Below are 19,654 nucleotides of genomic sequence, written 5' to 3' on the forward strand. Positions count from 1 at the left end.
TTGAAGACATGCTCCAGCAAAATAGCGAATTAACCACATAGAAGCATACCCTGACCCCACACACAATACTTTGTGAATCCAGAGACACAAAGAATAGAGGACTTCCATGATGAGATAAGGAGAATCTAAAGACAATAGCCATGCAGCAGGCATAAAGAACGCCTGAGAAAATCTGATCAAATATAGAGATATGGAAATCAAATATCAAATGTGGAGATCAAATATCAAATATGAAGAGTTCATTAGCAGTTATTAAAAATCTGAATTTGATTCCAATGTATTTTGGGGTACAGACATTTCTAGTAGCCCAATTAAAAAAATTGGCCCTCCACAGAAACTAGAGAAGTTTAGAGATTCATTCAATGCTTCCAGGGCCCTGAAAACCCAATTTCGAATGGCGTTTGTCTCCAGGGAGGTGAACTGGTATACACTGTGACGAAGCACTAGCAGAAGAGCCAGCCTGTAGTTTTGTTTTCTCAACATATGGGTGCAACTGCGGCAGAGTGCCCATCAACTTAGCTGGAACTCAAAACCAGAGCTGATACTGCTTTGCATCTTCACCTGAGCGTCAGCCACACACATAGGTACTACCTTAAAAACCCCAGGTGGGAAGGTCAAAGCCAGGGATAGCACTGGCACAGAATGTGACTCTTCCTTGTCTTTGACATCTCCACCATAACACGAATTTCAAAAACAAAAATATATGGAGAGTTCTAGGCTGCACGTGGGCAGTGAATGGGGTGCTCATGCAGGAGAGAAGAGAATTGACAAAAGTCATGATGTGTTTGGCCAAGTGAAAAATAGTATTGAAAGAGGTGCTCTTGGAAGTGTTGAGAACAGTTAGAGATAGGTACGCAGAAAGCTGAGCAAATTGTTAAAAAAAAAAGCAATTAATAACTTAAGGAAAAAAAGAAAATTAAGTAAAGCTTGCCATATAAGAACCAAATTTTCTCAAAAATGCATATTAAAGAGGCAAGTTAATATAAATTCCAAATGTTAGTTTAACCAAGATTGTAATATATGACAAGGATGAGAAAAGCTAAATCTTCATATACCAAAATTTAAAAAGCCCATATATTATAAAGGCAATACAAAATTATTTTAAGAAATATGAATGTAAAGAACCCAAGAAACAGATTAAAAAAAATAATTGGCAGTGGGTTTCTCTTAGCAATTTGACTATGAGTTCGGTAAAATAACGGGTTGAGATATGTGAGATGTGAGATTTTATTTTTTTAAAAAAGAAGTCAAAAATATAAAATGGTGGTGGGGTGAGGTGGCTCACCCTGTAATTCCAGCACTTTGGGAGGCTGGAGTGGGCAGATTGCTTGAGTCCAAGAGTTCAAGACAAGCCTAGGCAACATGGCAAAACCCCATCTCTAAAAAAAAATACAAAAATTAGCTGGGTGTGGTGGCGCATGCCTGTGGTCCCAGCTACTTGGGATGCTGAGGAGGGAGTATCGCTTGGGCTCAGGAGGCAGAGGTTACAGTGAGCCGAGATCATGCCACTGCACCCCAGCCTGGATGACAGAGTGAGACCTTGTCAAAAAAAAAAAAAAAAAAAAAAGAGCCATAAAATTATTCAACCTTTTGTTATATAAAGAAATGAAAAACAAGCAATAGGAATCAAACTGCATAATAATAAGAAGAAAAAAACGGTATTATTTGAAGTAAATACTTTTCTACCATTCCCCTAAATTATTATGAATATCCATTCTCTTAAAACTCTTCAGTAGTAGGTATTACAATTAAGTACTCTTTTTATCTGACACACTCATTAAAGACCTCCTGATAGCTTCATTGTTGAATAGACAAAGTTTTTTCACTTTTAAAAAACCCGACTTTGATGATGTAAAATACAAAATCTCTGGGGGAAAAAAAGTCTATGAAATTCAAAGTTTTTAACTTTTAACTTCTTTTTCCAGTTCACTGAAAGTTTAAAAATAAATTTATAAATGTTCAGGAAGAAAAAATTCAGAATTTTTAAAAATGACAAAATTTATTGAAGATAATGCACTTTCCCACCTTTTAGTTTATTACTTTAATGAAAATTTTTTAAAATTTATTTTATCTAGAAAATCCTGGAAGTTTACATAATTTTCTGTATAAGAAAATATTTTATAGGTAAGTAAAAAAATAAAACTGGAAAAAGAAAAGACCAGCACATTTCAGAAAAGAAGCCCTTGGTCAACCAAGTATTACTTTCCCTTAAGGAACCAGTTTTACAGATAAGAAAGTACTATGGACATGAGATAATAGACTCTGAGGAAAGCACAACACAGCTTGTTTATTAAATGTTGACTGCTAGTCTCTACAATCATCAATATATTCTATTATTTGCTTTGTACCACTAAAAACTGTGGAGGTGGATTATTCTGTTTAAATCTTTTACTTTGAAAAAAGACTTGCTATCTACTCAAGCCATGTTTTGACCTGCACTAAGCAGATGCAATTTTAGGCTGTTATCATCCAAAGTGGATGCTCACTTACCAAGAAATAGCACACCATTGTGATTTCCCTAATTTACATTGCACTCTGGAGCCCAGACAACTATTGTTGGTGTTATGGAATGCTAAGTAGCAGTAGCAGGGTTTATCTTACACATATTATTATGATATTGTCATATTGAATGATTATATATATTCATTCTAATTGATGATTCATCTTTTTAAAAAAATCTACACATACCCCTTAATAACAATAACAACAACAACACAACTTTCATTTATTTGCCAAGCATTTGGCTAGGTCCTTTAAAAAATCTGGTGGACCCAACTCTCACAGGAATCCTTTATAATAAGGTATTACCGTATTTATGCTATTCCCAGTGTCTGGCACAGGGACTTGCACAAAATTCCCACTTGATAAATATGTTTGAATCAAGTAATAAAAACTCAGAGAAACCAAAGGCTAAACCAACCTTAATAGCATAATTGCAAAACTGAAATAAATGTTTACACAAAAACATTGAGAGAGTGTGTTAAAACATTAGATTTTTGCATATGCCTGACATACCTAAGACACCTTGAAAAGTCTTGTTAATCCTGTATGTTGTTATACAGGTTTTAAGGAGTTTACCACCCTAAAACTGAACTCAGAGAGATTATTACTTCAATTAAAAACTACATAATTTATTTAAAAGTATAGTAACTCTGAATTTATATTGACTGTGCTTCTCTTTTCACAAGCGCAGCTGGATCTACCAAAGATTATTAATGCAGTGTCTCTGCCAAAAAGAACCAGTGTAGTAAGACAGACAAACATGTTCATGAACAATTGGCATAGAGTTCTGACAGATGTGAATGTATATTGAATATTAAGGTACTCTGCTGTAGGAAGGATAAGGAAAGTCTTCCTGGCAGGAGTATTTTTTTAAATAGTTCTTGAAATAAAAGTAACGTGTACTCATAGTAGAAGGAATGCTGGCAAGGATTCCAATATGGGGAAACATCATTGTCAAAGCCTTTGCAACATGAGAAAATACGTGATATTGGTGAACTTGTGGACAAGTTGCCTGACTGTAGCATAGTTCTGCGCTGGAGGGAGTAGTGCAAGATAGGATTTGAGAGCAGTCACAGTTCAGATAAATTATGAAATATCTGAAGCTGTGAGGAGGAACTTAGACTCCACACTGTAAATAGGCAATTGGAAGATATAGATTGATTTTAAGAAGGAAAATTACACAGATTTGGGGTTCTGAAGGATGGGTTAGAGAGGATCTTATCTGAAGTTGGGGGACTCGTTTGGAGGCAATTCAATAGATAAGGACTGGAATGCAAGCAGGGGCAGAGGTGCGAAATGCAGGACAGACAGCTCTGAGAGTGATCTAGGAAGACAAATGAGGTTCTTTGTTCTAAAAATGATTCAGAATCAAAATGCAAATAAAACAGCTTCGGGCACCAGCATCATAAAGATGAAATGATGTGATAATGGTCATCATGTAAAATGATCACTAAACACAAGTATGATTTAGAAAGATTAAACAGAAAAGAAATGTTAACAGCAGAGGGCAATGTAAAAACTGATTTTAAAAGTCAGGGAAACTGTTTGAACATGATGAAAAGCAAACCTTCACAGGATTTTGAAGAAATAAATTGACTATGCTTTATAAGACAATATAGTACTTTAAAGATGAGTTAAAAGAGTAATTTGGAGTTTGAATTAGGTAGAATGTTTGCATTTTGCTCTCTTTTTTGGGGACAGAATCTCACTTTATTGCCCAGGCTGGAGCGCAGTGGTGCGATCTCGACTCACTGCAACCTCCACCTTCCAGCTTCAAGTGATTCTCCTGCCTCAGCCTCCCCAGTAGCTGGAATTACAGGTGCCTGCCACCACGCCCAGTTAACTTTCGTATTTTTAGTAGAGATGGGGTTTCACCATGTTGGCCAGGCTGGTCTCAAACTCCTGACCTCAGGTGATCCACCCGCCTCAGTCTCCCAAAATGCTGGGGTTAGAGGCATAAGCCACTGTGCCCGGCCACATTTTGCTTTCTTAGCTTTATATAGATAATGACATTGACCTGTTGTTTCAAATATGGAAGACTCTAATTCAATTAGGTTATTCTAATTGATCCTTCTTCGATTTAAGAATCTAATTGAATCAATCTAATTGATTCAACTATTTTTTACAGTTACAAGCAAGCTTATCTGAGTAAAATTAATATGAGCTGTTGCTCATTGATTTATGGGTGTTTTAGAGCTCTGAATATTATGTATTTTCAGAATGTGGTTTTCTTGTGACTTTAGGATTGTGACTTTAGGAACATGGATTAACAGTCTCAGATTGAGATTTGTCTAGCATTTCATGATATATTTTAAACTTTTATATAACTAATCATTTTTTTCATAGTTTTCTTAATAAAGTATTTAGATATATTTTAAATAAAATATTCCACTAAAATCCTCCTGAAAATAATTGTGATACAGATTAAAAGAACAGAATGGGATAGAATGATTGAGTTATTTTAAAACCTGCTTTTAAAAGTTGTCTTTATTAATTAATGAGTCACTATTTATTTTGCAGAAATATTATCTAGTATCAATCTAGGTTGAATTGTTACAATGGCAAACATGATAACATGGAGACGTGTTATGGAAATACACAATTTTATGTTACTTAAAGAATTGATTCAATTTGACTCTTCCATATTCTGGTTAGTATGTGAGTGTGTGTGCGGAGCACTCTCAGTAAAGGCAGAAAATCTCTGGCAGACAAGTCTAGAAGAAGGATTTGATGTTTTTAATTAAAACATTTTGGGCATATCCTGAAAATAGTAGGAGAATTAGTTTAATACTTTTTATTTTATGCATCTATGGTATTATACAAAGAGATCAGAAATTCAGAATGCTACCATAAGTTATGAAAAGCAGGCTTAGTCAAAATAAATTACAATTCTATTTTGGGAAGACTTAAATGTTGCTATATGCATTTCACAAAGTTCGCTGAGAACATTAAGGAATTTCTTGAACCAGAAGAAATGTAATTTATCAAAATACTACATCTTCTAGAGTAAGGCAGTTAACTGAGTTATTATTTTGGTTTTTGAAAAATATTTATTTCATTCATTAATGCTTTTTAAATCAGATTATTAAGTTTAAATCATAAATATATCAATTGTATATATTAAATTTATATACTAATATAAATTATTAATTATATATAAATTATATATTATATGTAATTATTAATTATATATTAAATATATATTAAATTTAAATCATAAATATATAAATTATAAATTTAAATCAGATTGATTAAATTAAATCAGATAAATACACTTATTGGTTGAAGCCATCTTTTAGTGCTGAAGTGCCTGAGTCCATTTCACATTCTATGGTTCTGTGTTTAGCTAACCAGAGGCATGCTCTATTTGACTTCTATTTTAATTGGTGGAAAAGGTAGTTTATAATGACTTCAGTTACTGCAAGAGGCCAAATGAACAGGAACTATTTCTCAACAATTTATTTTCAAGACAGCTTTTTCTTCAAGTGTTTATTACTTTTGATAGTCTGATAGTTTGAGTTCATTTCCTTTTAATTAATGATGACTTGGCTGGGTCAAAATTTAGGTCAAATTTTGCGATTTAGTTTGATGTTGAGACTGCTGTGTTATTCCTCAGCCAATTTACAGCGTTTTTTTAATAGTCAGCTGTAAGTTTATCTGAGTAAAATTAATATGAGCTGTTGCTCATTGGTTTATGGGTGTTTTAGAGCTCTGAATATGATCTATTTCCAGAATGTCATTTTCCAATGACTTTAGGAACATGGATTAGCAGTCTCAGATTGAGATTTGTCTAGCATGTCATGTGATATTTTAAACTTTTGTAGAACTAAAGTTAATCATTTTCTTGTTCATATTTTTCTTAATAAAGTATTTAAATATATTTTAAATAAAATATTCTACTAAAATGCTCCTGGAAATAAATAATTGTGGCATGGGTTAAAACAATAGAATGAGATGAAATTATTGAGTTATTTAAAAACCTGCTTTTAAAAGTTGTGTCTTCTTCTCAAAAGAAGATATTTATGCAGCCAATAAACACATGAAGAAAAACTCATCATCACTGGTCATTAGAGAAATGTAAATCAAAACCACAATGAGATACCATCTCATGCCAGTTAGAATGGCTATCATTAAAAAGTCAGGAAACAACAGATGCTGGAGAGGATGTGGAGAAGTAGGAATGCTTTTACACTCTTGGTGGGAGTGTAAATTAGTTCAACCATTGTGGAAGACAGTGTGGTTATTCCTCAAGGATCTAGAACTAGAAATACCATTTGACCCAGTAATCCCATTACTGGGTATATACCCAAAGAATTATAAATCATTCTCCTATAAAGACACATGCACACGTATGTTTATTGTGTGTTCACAATAGAAAAGACTTGGAACCAACCCAAACGCCTATCAGTGATAGACTGGATAAAGAAAACGTGGCACATATACACCATGGAATACTATGCAGCCATAAAAAAGGATGAGTTCATGTCCTTTGCGGGGACATGGATGAAGCTGGAAACCATGATTCTCAGCAAACTTACACAAGGACAGAAAACCAAACACCATATGTTCTCACTCATAAGTGGGAGATGAACAATGAGAACACATGTACACAGGGTGGAGAACATCACACACCAGGGCCTGTTGGGGGGTGGGGAGCTAGGGGAGGGATAGCATTAGGAGAAATACCTAATGTAGATGACAGGTTGATGAGTGCAGCAAACCACCATGGCACGTGTATACCTATAAGAAACCTGCATGCTCTGCACATGTACCTCAGAACTTAAAGTATCAAAACAAAAAGTTGTGTCTTTATTAATTAATGAGTCACTAATTACTCATTTTGCAAAATACGATCTAGAATCAATCTAGGTTGAATTGTTGTAATGGCAAACAGGATAATATGGAGATATGTTATGGAAATATACAATTTTATGTTCCTTAAACATAATTGTTTAACTAATTAAGAATAATTTGTTAACGATTTAAACAAACTTTTAAGATTTAAAACTCTAAATATGCAAATTTATTGGTATAGAAAATATATCGGATTTTAGTTTTGTTTGTTTGTTTTGCTAGAGGATAGAAGAAAATACTATGGCTCTTAACCTGTAAATTTCTTCTCCTCCTGTATTTTATATCTCAGGTTTGGTTTTAGTTACATTATTCTTCTAATCACTGTCTCATTTCCACGGTTAGGCAATTGCCAAATCCTTGCAGATTTTACCTCTTCAGGATTTCTTAAATCTCTTTCCTTTTTTTCATTCTAACTACTGCCTAACTTCAGGTTTCCATCACATTTCACCAAAAGAAATGCCTAGTGTCCACACTGATCTCCTAATCTACCTTAGAAGTTTTTGAAGATGAATTATCATCATCTTCACATCTCTTTTACAGCCGCTATCTAATCTGACTTTGTCACTCTCTAGCATAAAATATTTCTGTGGACCTCATGAACCATATAACTCTAGCTAGGTTTTACCACAACCAGCCCCTCTTTCTACTTCTCCAGTTTATCTCCTGACATGTCCTTTCTCCCACTTTACATCTGGTTATATCAAAATTGTGTTGAGTCTTCCACACAGGCTCTGCAGTTTCTCTTGTTAAGTTTGCTCCTGCTGTTCTCTTTGCTTAATATGATCACCCGTTCCCAAAATGCTTGATCCTGGAAAACACCTTTTCATCCTTTGAGACCCACCCCTCAGCTTACTTTTTCAAGAACCTATCTGTGGGCGCTCTCCAGCTGGCTCTGTTAAGGAAGTTTTCTCTTGCTCCTGTCAGTGCCTCCATCATTGCACCAATCACCCTGCAATTGTAATGATCTTTTTAAGTTCTATCTCTTTTGCAAAACTATGAGCTGAAATGATTGAGAGATGGAAAGATAGTGGGCTATAGAAATATATAGAATAATTTCTTAGCTTATAACTTTGAAAGCTTTATTTCTTCTAGTACAGGGGTCCCCAACCCTAGGACCACAGACCTGTATTGGTCTGTGGCCTGTTAGAAACCAGGCCACACAGTAGGAGGTGAGTGGCAGCCAAGCGAGCATCACCTCCTGAGTTCTGCGTCCTGTCAGATCAGCAGTGGCATTAGATTCTCTTAGGAATGCGAATCCTATTGTGAACTGCGCATGTGATGGATCTAGGTTGTGTGCTCCTTATGAGAATCTAATGCCTGATGATCTGAGATGAAACAGTTTCATCCTGAAACCATCCCCCACAGCCCCCAATCCATGGAATAATTGTCTTCCACAAAACCAGTCTCTAGTGCCAAAAAGGTAGAGGACCACTATCCTAGAATAATAAAGAAGAATTGTTTTGTGATGCTAAAGGAAAAAATGAAATATAAAGTAATACCGAAGAAACTTAAATTAATTGTTAAGTAAACATTTACAAAGGCATTAGTAAAGAAATGTTTTCCAGTTTTTTGTGGTTGTAAAAAGCTGGAGGCAATATATTTATTTCTCCATAACTAGAGGAACAGATACATAAAATATAGGAAAGTAATGGAATACCATGCAACTGTCAGAAAAAAATTATCTAGATCTACATATAATAAAATCAATAGATTTCAAAAATATAGATTTGAGAAATAAATTAGTACAAATAATGAGATTCACAGCATGATATTATTTTAGTTCAGAATAAATAGATAGAAAGCCAAACTAGATATTCTCACAGATATACCTTTTTGTAAACATTCATGTAAACAAATACATAGAAGTTGAATTGAAAAGAAATACACTAAATACTCAAGACTGGTTGCCTTTGGTTGGGAGGGTAATGAGGATGATAAAGTTAGGAAGATAAAAGGGAAAAATATAAACTAAACAAAGTACCAAACAAATACAGTTTCTGGCAGAGACAGATGTTAATTGTGCGGTTGTGTGCTGTGAATTGATGAATACGGGCAATTCAATTCTGGGCATCTGCAATTAAAAAAAAAACCATCTTGGAAATAATATTATCTGGAAAGGCCTCACAAGAAAATGACATTTAGGTAATCACTGAAGAAAATGAGGGAGAGAGCTGTGTGAATCCTACAAATAACTTTCCCGGATGACCAGCAGAAGTGTGCCCAGCACCTTCAGGAAGAGTATGACCCAGGTGAAGTGAGCAGTGGAGAGAATGGTAGGTGATGAGGTCAGAGAGAGAATAGAAGCCTTGTTGAACACTGCAAGAACTCTCACTTACAACATGGTGTGGGACAGTATTGGAGGGTTTTGAGGTGAGGAATGAAACAGTCTGGCTCAAGTTTTAAAAGGATGATCCTAATTACTCTTCTGAGAATATTCTGAAGGGAAAAAGGGTCAAAGAAGAAAGACCTCCAAATATTTGTTGCAATTATTCAGGAAAGAAATGATGATGTCTGTATCAGGTTTATCATTTAATACAGTGAGAAGGGCTAAGAATTTGCCTATTGCTTCTGGATTCATGTATGTATGTGTCTATATATACATACATGTCATACATATAACTATACATATATAATTATATATAATTAAAATAACAAGGTAATTATAATAATCAAGTTAATAATGATTACTTCAGGGGTAAGAGAGAGAGAAGCAATTGGGAAAGGATTACCCTATTGGCTTCATCTGAATTTGTTCGATTTCTTAAGCTGACCAGCCATTGCATGGGTTCTTATGATATGTTCTTTATGTTTTCTTATACCTAAATTATTTTTAATTAATTTAAAAACAATATTGAATAATTTTAACATTCATTAAATTTTTCATTACATCTAGGGTGCAATTTTTGTTTGTTTGTTTGGTTTTGAGATGGAGTCTCGCTCTGTCGCCCAGGCTGGAGTTCAGTGGTGTGATCTCAGCTCACTGCAATCTCCGCCTCCCAGGTTCACGCCATTCTCCTGCCTCAGCCTCCTGAGTAGCTGGCACTACAGGAGCCCGCCACCATGCCCGGCTAATTTTTTTTTTAAATGTATTTTTAGTAGAGATGGGGCTTCACCATGTTAGCCGGGATGGTCTCGATCTCCTGACCTCGTGATCTGCCCGCCTCGGCCTCCCAAAGTGCTGGGATTACAGGGGTGAGCCACTGCACCCGGCCCTCTAGGGTGCAATTTTTAAATGTGATATTTCTTTAACTCTAAGATAAGGCAGTATTTTCACTGGTAAGAGATGGAAAACTCCACAAACAAACTCAAAACCAAAGAATGTTTACTGGTGGCTATACTAAGAAATTCACATGTAGATATTATAGTCTCAGGAAAGACCAGCCTCAAGCCTATTTAGTTCTCACATCTTTTCTCAGCTTTTCTCTGAAAGTTGGCCTTTTCTCAGGTTGTTCTATAAGGCAAGGGATGAAGTTGCTGGCTCCTTTGAGGCCTAGTTTTACACTCTTGACCCAAAGGAGAAAATATGTCTAACATCCTCAGTGAAGCACTCTGGTTTTTCCTATGTGGGTCAGATGCACTTACCTGGAACAAACATTGTGACAAAGAAAATTGAGTATGGTGGTTTCCAGCTTAAGAGAACCATATGCATTTGGGAGTAGATGTTCTTGAGATAGTGGTGAAAGAGGAGAAAAGATACTAGACAGATAAGAGATTGTGTTAAGGCATCTCTGTATATACTAACATATAAGACACTTTCAAATATATTTATATTATGGAAACTTTAGAAGAGTTTTGCTTGAAATGAAAAACATAACAGTGAACCGTAGTAAATTTCTGAAATGGATTTTGATATTCTATACTATTTTATATTAACGTAAAAAAGTTTCAAAGCTCATTTAGAATTTATACATAATTCATTTAGTATATCATTTTTATATGTGACATGAAAACTATTTCCAGAATAGAACATTCTACTCTCTTCTCTTTCGACTTCTTCTGGCTAAGCATATATTGCCACAGTAGATTTACAATATTGGATGCACTGTAAAATCAGTCCTCTAAAACAGACATAGCCAGTCCCTGTGATTTAAGCAAAATAAATGAAAATAATGAAATAAATTATTAGTAGTTTGCATGCTGTAACTGAGCATTTATGTATAGAAGATTTTTTTCTGGAAAAGGAAGGGAATGTTATTTCAAGAAAACTCTCCTCAAATCATGTTTTTCCACAATTCTCACACCACAACAAGCAACAGAGATTTCTGTGACCAAACGTCAGAGGTTAGGGGGCTGTTTTCCCCACACACCAAATTACAGATACCAGCTGGGTGTCCTCCAATTTAATTCCAACACTATCTACTTGGAGCTAGTGTCAGAACCCACATGTCGAGGGCTCAGTCCCCAAGACTGCCTCCCAATACACACAAGTATTGTCACAAGTCTGGGCCTTAGAAAGTTCTGACCGACTGGCTTCAAGTTGGGGTTCCTGTGATCTCCTCTGTGGGTATGATTAATTTGCTGAAACAATTCACAGAACTCAGGGAAACCTTATGTTTACAGGTTTACTATCAAGGACACAGATGAAGAGATGTGCAGGGCAAGGTATGGGGGAAGGGGTGAGAATCTTCCATGCCCACCCTGGGCATGCCACCCTCCAGGAACCTCCATGTGTTCAGCTCTCCAGAAGCTCCTCAAACCCAATCCTTTCGGGTTTTTATGGAAGCTTCATGATGTCAACATTTCTTCCCACAGAGTACAGGGTGGGACCTTCCCTGGGGAGGGTCTTAAGACTCACATCAGAAAGGTGGGAGAAGATTAGAGTTCTGCCTTGGGGCAGCTGAAAGGAGGGCAGGAGAGAGATTCTGTTTCCTGAGGCCTGCCCTTGAGGCCTCACACACCCAACATTGTAACAAAAGACTGTAATAAGGGCTGTGGGAGTTATAAACCAGGAACCCTGGATGAAAACCAATATATATCATAACAACACAAATGTAATTACATGCATTAGCAGAAATGGCAGTTACTCATTGAGAACACATCGACACAGAGAGGGGAACAACACACATCAGGGCCTGTTGGGGGGTATGGGGGCAAAGGGAGGCAACTTAAAGGACGGGTAAATAGTTGCAGCAAACCACCATGGCACACGTATACCTATGGAACAAACTTACACGTTCTGCACATGTACTCTGTTTTGAGTTTTTTTGGGGGGCTGGAGGGGGTTGTTGGTTATTTTTAGAAGAAATAAACAAAAAATGGTAGTTTCTTTATGTTGTAAGTCATAATATAATAAAGATATTTAATTAAATTTATATTAAACATTGTCAGGAGCATGATCTTTACCTTACCTGAAATGAAGCATTTCTATAAATTAATTTGGGTAAATGAAAAATTTTTTCAATCTATTGATTTTTTGTTAATTTATTTCTTTTCAGAATTACTGCTTATTTATTTCTCTTATTTGTTGAATATTTATTAGTGTTTTGATTATTTAAAAATAGTTTACTTTTCTTCTTTCTCAGAAAACTCATACAAATCCACTATGAGGAACTGCTTTTGAGTCTGTTCCCAAGAATTAAATTATGTGAGCTAAAGTTATAGCCCAATCCCTGCAGCATCAAATGGTGTACTCTCAACATACAACAACCAATCTGAATATTATGATTCACCCAATTTTTACAATTTCAAGCTTCTTTTATTTATTTGAGACTGTCTCAAAAAAATAAATTTTTGTTACAGATACTGTCTTTACCATTTGAGGAAAATGTCAGACATATGTGGGCTTAGAAGAATTCTAATATTGTTAGTAACCACTTATTTGTAGTATCACTATGTAAACTGAGAATAAGAACAAATAAGCCACTCACGAGGCTGAGGCAGGAGAATGGCGTGAACCCGGGAGGCAGAGCTTGCATTGAGCGGAGATCGCGCCACGGCACTCCAGCCTGGGCGACAGAGCGAGACTCCGTTCAAAACAAAACAAACAAACAAACAAACAAAAAACATACAAGAGGCTTATTTTGCTGTTCAAGCATTTGGGGAGATGATAGGTATTTTCCATTAAGAAGGCATCTTGGGAGAGAGTGGTGGTTAACTTCAATCTTCAATCAATCCGGAAGACTGAAAATTGATAGCAGGTTTTCAAAAGAAGTGGGGAACCATAGCAATTAGTCCACAGAACAAACGTTCTATTGGTTCGTTTAAGATAGATTACTAAATTCTCTACTTAATAATTTCAACTTTAATGGCAATTGTATTTTGTATTTATCAAAAACAGTAATAATCTTGAATGTCTCATGTAATAAGAGGCCTGAGACCAGTACTGCCCATATATGGACAAGTAAGATGTAAACAGCCAATTTCAGGAGGCACTATTCACATAAACCAGTTTGTGAATGGTACCCTCTGGAGTTATAAATGTGGTGTTCCTGCCAACCAAATGTAGTACAGCATATTAGCTGAACTTTTAGTCAGAAAGAGGTTTACAATAACTGGATGGTAAGGAGTAATTTCTGTTGTAGAACAACTGTTGATAACTAACACCTATTGAGAGCTTAAAATATGCTGAGCACTCTATTAGTTCATTTCATCTTTCCAAGAACCCTGTGATGTAAAACCCTTATATCCCTTACCAATACTATTGTCCAGAAGGCAAAAGTGATCCCTGGGTATGTAGCAGGCATCTTGCAACGATGAGACAAAAATGATGAAAACGAATAATAAAAATTACAGCCATTGCACTCCAGCCTGGGCAACAGAGCAAGACTCTGTCTAAAAAAAGAAAGAAAAAAAAACAGAGAGCAAAAATAAAGAACAAACCCAGTTCCTAAACCAATATTGAGGTGGTAAACCTATGTCTACCTCTAGATTTCTTGTTACATCAGAAAAAAAATTTCTTGTTTGTTTCTTCATTCTAAGTAAGATTTTCTGTTACTGATAGCTAAAAGCTTTCGTTAAGGATGCAGAAGAAAAAGAGTAGAAAAAGTACAATGAAAAAGGAATTTGAAAAACACATGATTAATTCCAAATCACCACAAACTCATGTTGATTCACTTAAATCATCAAATAAAAGACAAAGTTAATCAAAGTAATTAAATATATCTAACTACATGTTGTTTACAGAAAATGCATCTAAAGTTGGATCTCACAGAAAGGTTGAAAAGGGAGGATGAAAAGATACATATTATTCAGTTATTATTCAAAATAAAGCTGGTAAAAAAATTATGTGAAAACCAGACAAAGAGAAAAAATCAAGGCAAAAAGCAATATCTTTCCTATGTCACCTGCAATGACCACTTCAAAACACGGTTTTAAAAAGAACTTTTTAACAATAGCAGCACAAAGTCTAAGACTTCAGGAAATATATCTAACAAAATACTCATAATATCTGTATGAGAAAGTAAAAAAACTATTGTTGATGTTCACAAAAGAAGACGCGAATACAGTATGTCATAAAGATGAATATCATGAAGATTGATATATTAACAAGAAGTTAATATATAAATGTCATGAAAGTTCAATTAAATAACAAAAATAAAGTTTGCTGTTGAATTTTGAGAGTTGACCCTAAAATTTACATAAAAGGCCAAAGGACTAAAAAAATTTTGAAGAAAAATGATAAAATAGAGCTGTTTCTAGTTATCAAGTATAATATTACATAAAATATTTTAGTACAGCACAGGTATAATCTAGCAGACCAAAGAAACTGAACAGATGGCCAGGAAAAAATCCTCAAGGGTCAGGAAACTTTATTTATAAAAAAAATTGAAAGGCATGGCAGATAAATAAATAAGACTCAGAGAAAATCGGTTGCCTACATGGAAAAAAAATACTAGTGCTTCACATTGTAAAAAGCAACAAAAAATAACTGTGAGTGGTTTAAGTATTCAAAATAAAAAGTAACATTCTAAAACTTTCAGAAGAAAATAAATATCTACCTGATGGCCAAATAATAAAGAAATTTTAAACTGAAAACCATAATGTAAAAGACTAACGATTAAAACTTTTGTTCAGCAAATGATGCCACAAACAAAGTAAAACAATATTCAATGAAAGTATGCATACATGTGTCTTTACAATAGTATGATTTATATTCCTTTGAGTATATACCAGTAATAGGATTGCTGGGTCAAATGATAGTTCTGTTTTAAGGTCTTTGAGAAATCACTCAACTGCTTTCCACAGTGGTTGAACTCCCACTAACAGCGTGCAAGTGTTCTTTTTTCTAAACAACCTTGCCAGCATCTGTTATTTTTTTGACTTTTTAATAAGAGCCATTATGACTGGTATGATATGGTATCTCATCGTGGTTTTGATTTGCATTCCTCTATGATCAGTGATATTGAGCTTTTTTTCATATGCTTGTTGGCTGCATGAATGTCTTTTTTTGAAATGTGCTTGTTCATGTCCTTTTCTCACTTTTTAATGGGGTCGTTTGCCTTTGCTTGTAAATTTGTTTAAGTTCCTTGTAGATGCTGGATATTAGATTTAGATATTTGTCAGATGCATAGTTTGCAAAAATTTTCTCCCATTCTGTAGTTTGTCTGTTTCCTCTCTTGATAGTTTCTTTAGAAACTCTTTAGTTTTCTTAGATCCCATTTGTCAATTTTTGCTTTTATTGCAATTGCTTTTGGCGTCTTCATTATAAAATCTTTGTCCATTCCTACGTCCAGAGGGAACTAGATATTACCTACCTAGGTAAATCTTCCAGGGTTTTTATACTTTTTGGTTTTACATTTAAGTCTTTAATCCATCTTGAGTTGATTTCTGCATATGGTGTAAGGAAGGGGTCCAGTTTCAATCTTCTGTATATAGCTAGTCAACTGGCTTAGCTGACCTCAGCAAGGTCTATTAAAGACAGACCCCTTTCCCCATTGCTCATTTTTGTCAGCATTGCCAAAGATCAGATAGTTGTAGGTGTACAGCCTTATTTCTGGGCTCTCTATTCGGTTCCATTGGTCCATGTGTTTGTACCAGTGCCATGCTGTTTTGGTTACTATAGCCCCGTAGTATAGGTTGAAGTAGGGGAGCATAATGCCTCCTACTTTGTTCTTTTTGCTTAGGATTGTCTTGGGTATTGATGCTCTTTTTTGGTTTCATATGAATTTTAAAATATTTTTTCTAGTTCTCTGAAGAATATCATTGGTGTTTTGATAGGAATGGCATTGAATCTGTAAATTACTTTGGGCAATATGGTCATTTTCATGATATTGATTCTTCCGATCCATGAGCATGGGATGTTTTCCCATATGTTTGTGTCATCTCTGATTTCTTTGAGCAGTATTTTGTAATTCTCATTGTAGATAGCTTTCACCTCCCTGGTTAGCTGTATTCCTAGGTATTTTATTCTTCTTGTGGCAGTTGTGATTGGGATTAAGGCAGAAATCAAGAAGTTCTTTGAAACTATTGAGAACAAAGTTACAACATACCAGAATCTCTGGGACACACCTAAGGCAGTGTTAAGGGGAAATTTATAGCACTAAACATCAACATTAAAAAGTTGGGAATGTCTCAAATTAACAACCTAACATCACAACTAAAAGAACTGGAGAAGCAAGGTTTTATATATATGTATGTGTGTATGTATGTGTGTGTGTGTGTGTGTGTGTGTATCTATATATACACACACATATATGTATATCTATACATATACACATATGTGTATATGTGTGTGTGTGTGTGTATATATATATATATATATAGAGAGAGAGAGAGAGAGAGGAGAGAGAGAGAAAGAGAGAGATGGAGTCTCGCTCTGTCTTCCAGGCTAGAGTACAGTGGCACGATCTTGGCTCACTGCAACCTCCACCTCCTGGGTTCAAGTGATTCTTCCACTTCAGCCTCCTGAGTAGCTGGGATTACAGGCACACGCCACCACACCCAGCTAATTTTTGTATTTTTAGTAGAGACAGGGTTTCACTATGTTGGGCAAGATGATCTGGAACTTTAGACTTCAAGTGATCTGCCAGCCTTGGCCTCCCAAAGTGCTGGGATTACAGGCATGAGTCACCATCCCCAGCCCAGATTTTACATTTTATTAAAACATTATTTTACATATTGGATAGATTTTGGCTCATGCCCTTGGCTCAATTTTTGTATTTTTAGTAGAGGCAGGGTTTCATCATGTTGGCCAGGATGATCTGGAACTCCTGACGTCAAGTGGTCTCCCGGCGTTGGCCTCCCAAAGTGCTGGGATTACACGCCCAGCCCAGTTTTTACATTTCATTAAAACATTATTTTACGTATTGGATAGATTTTGGCTCATGCCCTTAGCTCAACAAGGATGCCCACTATTTCTACTAATATTTAACCTAGTATTGGTTTTGGTTAATAAGTATGAAAAGAAAATGAAATTAGATGCAAAGGTGCATAAAAATTGCAAGGGAAAAAATAAAACCAATTATTTGTTAACAATGTGAACACCTATATAGAAAAACTGACTAAATCAAGAGATCAGTGTTAAAACTAATAAGAATTTATTCATATCACCAGTAAGTTACCATAGATACATAATAACAGTAACAACAATAATAATATTATTCATAATATCAAAACTAAAAAGTGTTTTATCTATTCACAAATGGTGCTGGAACAATTGGACCTCCACATGCAAAAAAGTTAACCTAGACACAGAACTCATGCTTTATAAAAATTAACATAAAATGAATTATAGACTTTAATGCAAAATGCAAATCTATAAAACTCATAGAAAATAACATAGGAGAAAATCTAGACAATTTGGGGGGATAACACCAAAGGCACAGTCTATGAAAGAAAAATTCAATAATCGGGCTTCATTAAAATTACAACATTTCTGATCCAAGAAAGACACTGTCAAAAGAATAAAACTATAAGCCCCACAATCTGGGAAAAAAATATTTACAAAAGACTTATAAAGGTCTGTTATCCAAACTATAAAAAGAACTTTAAGGAATGCAAACAACAAATTTAAAAAATGAGGCAAAGACCTTAACAGACACCTTACCAAAAATGTATAGATGGCAAATAAGCATATGAAAAGATGTTCTATATCATATGCCATCAAGGAAATGCAAATTAAACAACAGTGATATACCCCTGCACACCCATTAGAATGATGAAAATCCAGAACACTGACATCACCAAATGCTGGAGAAGATGTGGAGCAACAGGAATGCTCATTCATTGCCAGTGGGAATGCAAAATGGTACAGCCACTTTGGAAAACAGTTTGGCGATTTTATACGACATTAAATATGCTCTTACTATATGATTCCACAATCATGCTATTTAATATTTACCCAAAGGAATTAAAAACTCATGACCACAAAAAAACCTGCCCATGGATGTTTATAGCATCTTAAGTCATAATTGCCAAATCTTGGAAGCAAACAAGTCCTTCTGTAGATGAATGGATAAATAAACTGTGGTTTATTGTTCAGACAATGGAATATTGTTCAATACTGAAAAGAATGAGCTATAAAGCTATGAAAGACATGGAAGGAACTTAAATGCATACTAAATGAAAAAAATCTAAAAAGTCTATATCTACTTTGTTTCAACTATACGACATTAGGAAAAAGCAGAACTATGGAAACAGCAAAAAGATCAGTGGCTGCCAGGGGTTTAGCGGGGAGGAGGAATGAATAGGCAGAACACAGAAGACTTGGGAGGCAGTAAAATACTTTATGATACTATAATGGTGGATATATGTCATGTATTTTTCCAAACCCCTGGAATGTACAACAAGAATGAACCTTAATTTATATGTTGGACTTTGGGTGATACTGATGTATCATGATGTGTCATTGTAGGTGTATCAATTGTAACAAATGAACTACCCTGGTGGAAAGTGTTTATAATGGGAGAGGCTAAGTATGTCTGGGGACAGGGTGTATACAGGAGATCTCTGTACCTTCCTCTCAATTTTGCTGTGAACATAAAACTGCTCTAAAACCAATCTTTTAAAAAATTATTAAAGTATTTTGGAATTAACATATAAAATAACCAAGATACCTATAGGAAAACAAAAGCAACTTTTTTTGCTGCAGCAGAATCTAGTCTATCCTGACTTATGCAAGGATAAAGTTACCCTGCAAGGTATCAAGATATAATGATAAAAATGGTCTGGTACTTGTGCAAAGTGAAAGGAATAATGGCACGGTGTACAACGCACAGAGATAGATCCAGGAATACGTGAGAACCAAAAGTGGCATCACAAGTCAAATGGGACTGTCTAATAGATGGAATTGGGAGAATACCTCCCTATAAAGAGAAAAAAATTCTGGATTCTTATCTAACTTCATATGCAATAGTGGCTC

At 35.2% G+C, this 19,654-nt stretch overlaps 1 protein-coding gene across 5 annotated transcripts in view; it reads left to right on the forward strand.

The window, feature by feature from the left end:
* PCLO (piccolo presynaptic cytomatrix protein) overlaps positions 1-19,654 on the forward strand; it is a 403,311-nt gene that overhangs the window by 363,334 nt on the left and 20,323 nt on the right. The window lies entirely within an intron of this gene.

The sequence above is a fragment of the Gorilla gorilla genome, chromosome 6 (genome assembly GCF_029281585.2).
Source record: "Gorilla gorilla gorilla isolate KB3781 chromosome 6, NHGRI_mGorGor1-v2.1_pri, whole genome shotgun sequence".
Lineage (NCBI taxonomy): Eukaryota > Metazoa > Chordata > Mammalia > Primates > Hominidae > Gorilla > Gorilla gorilla.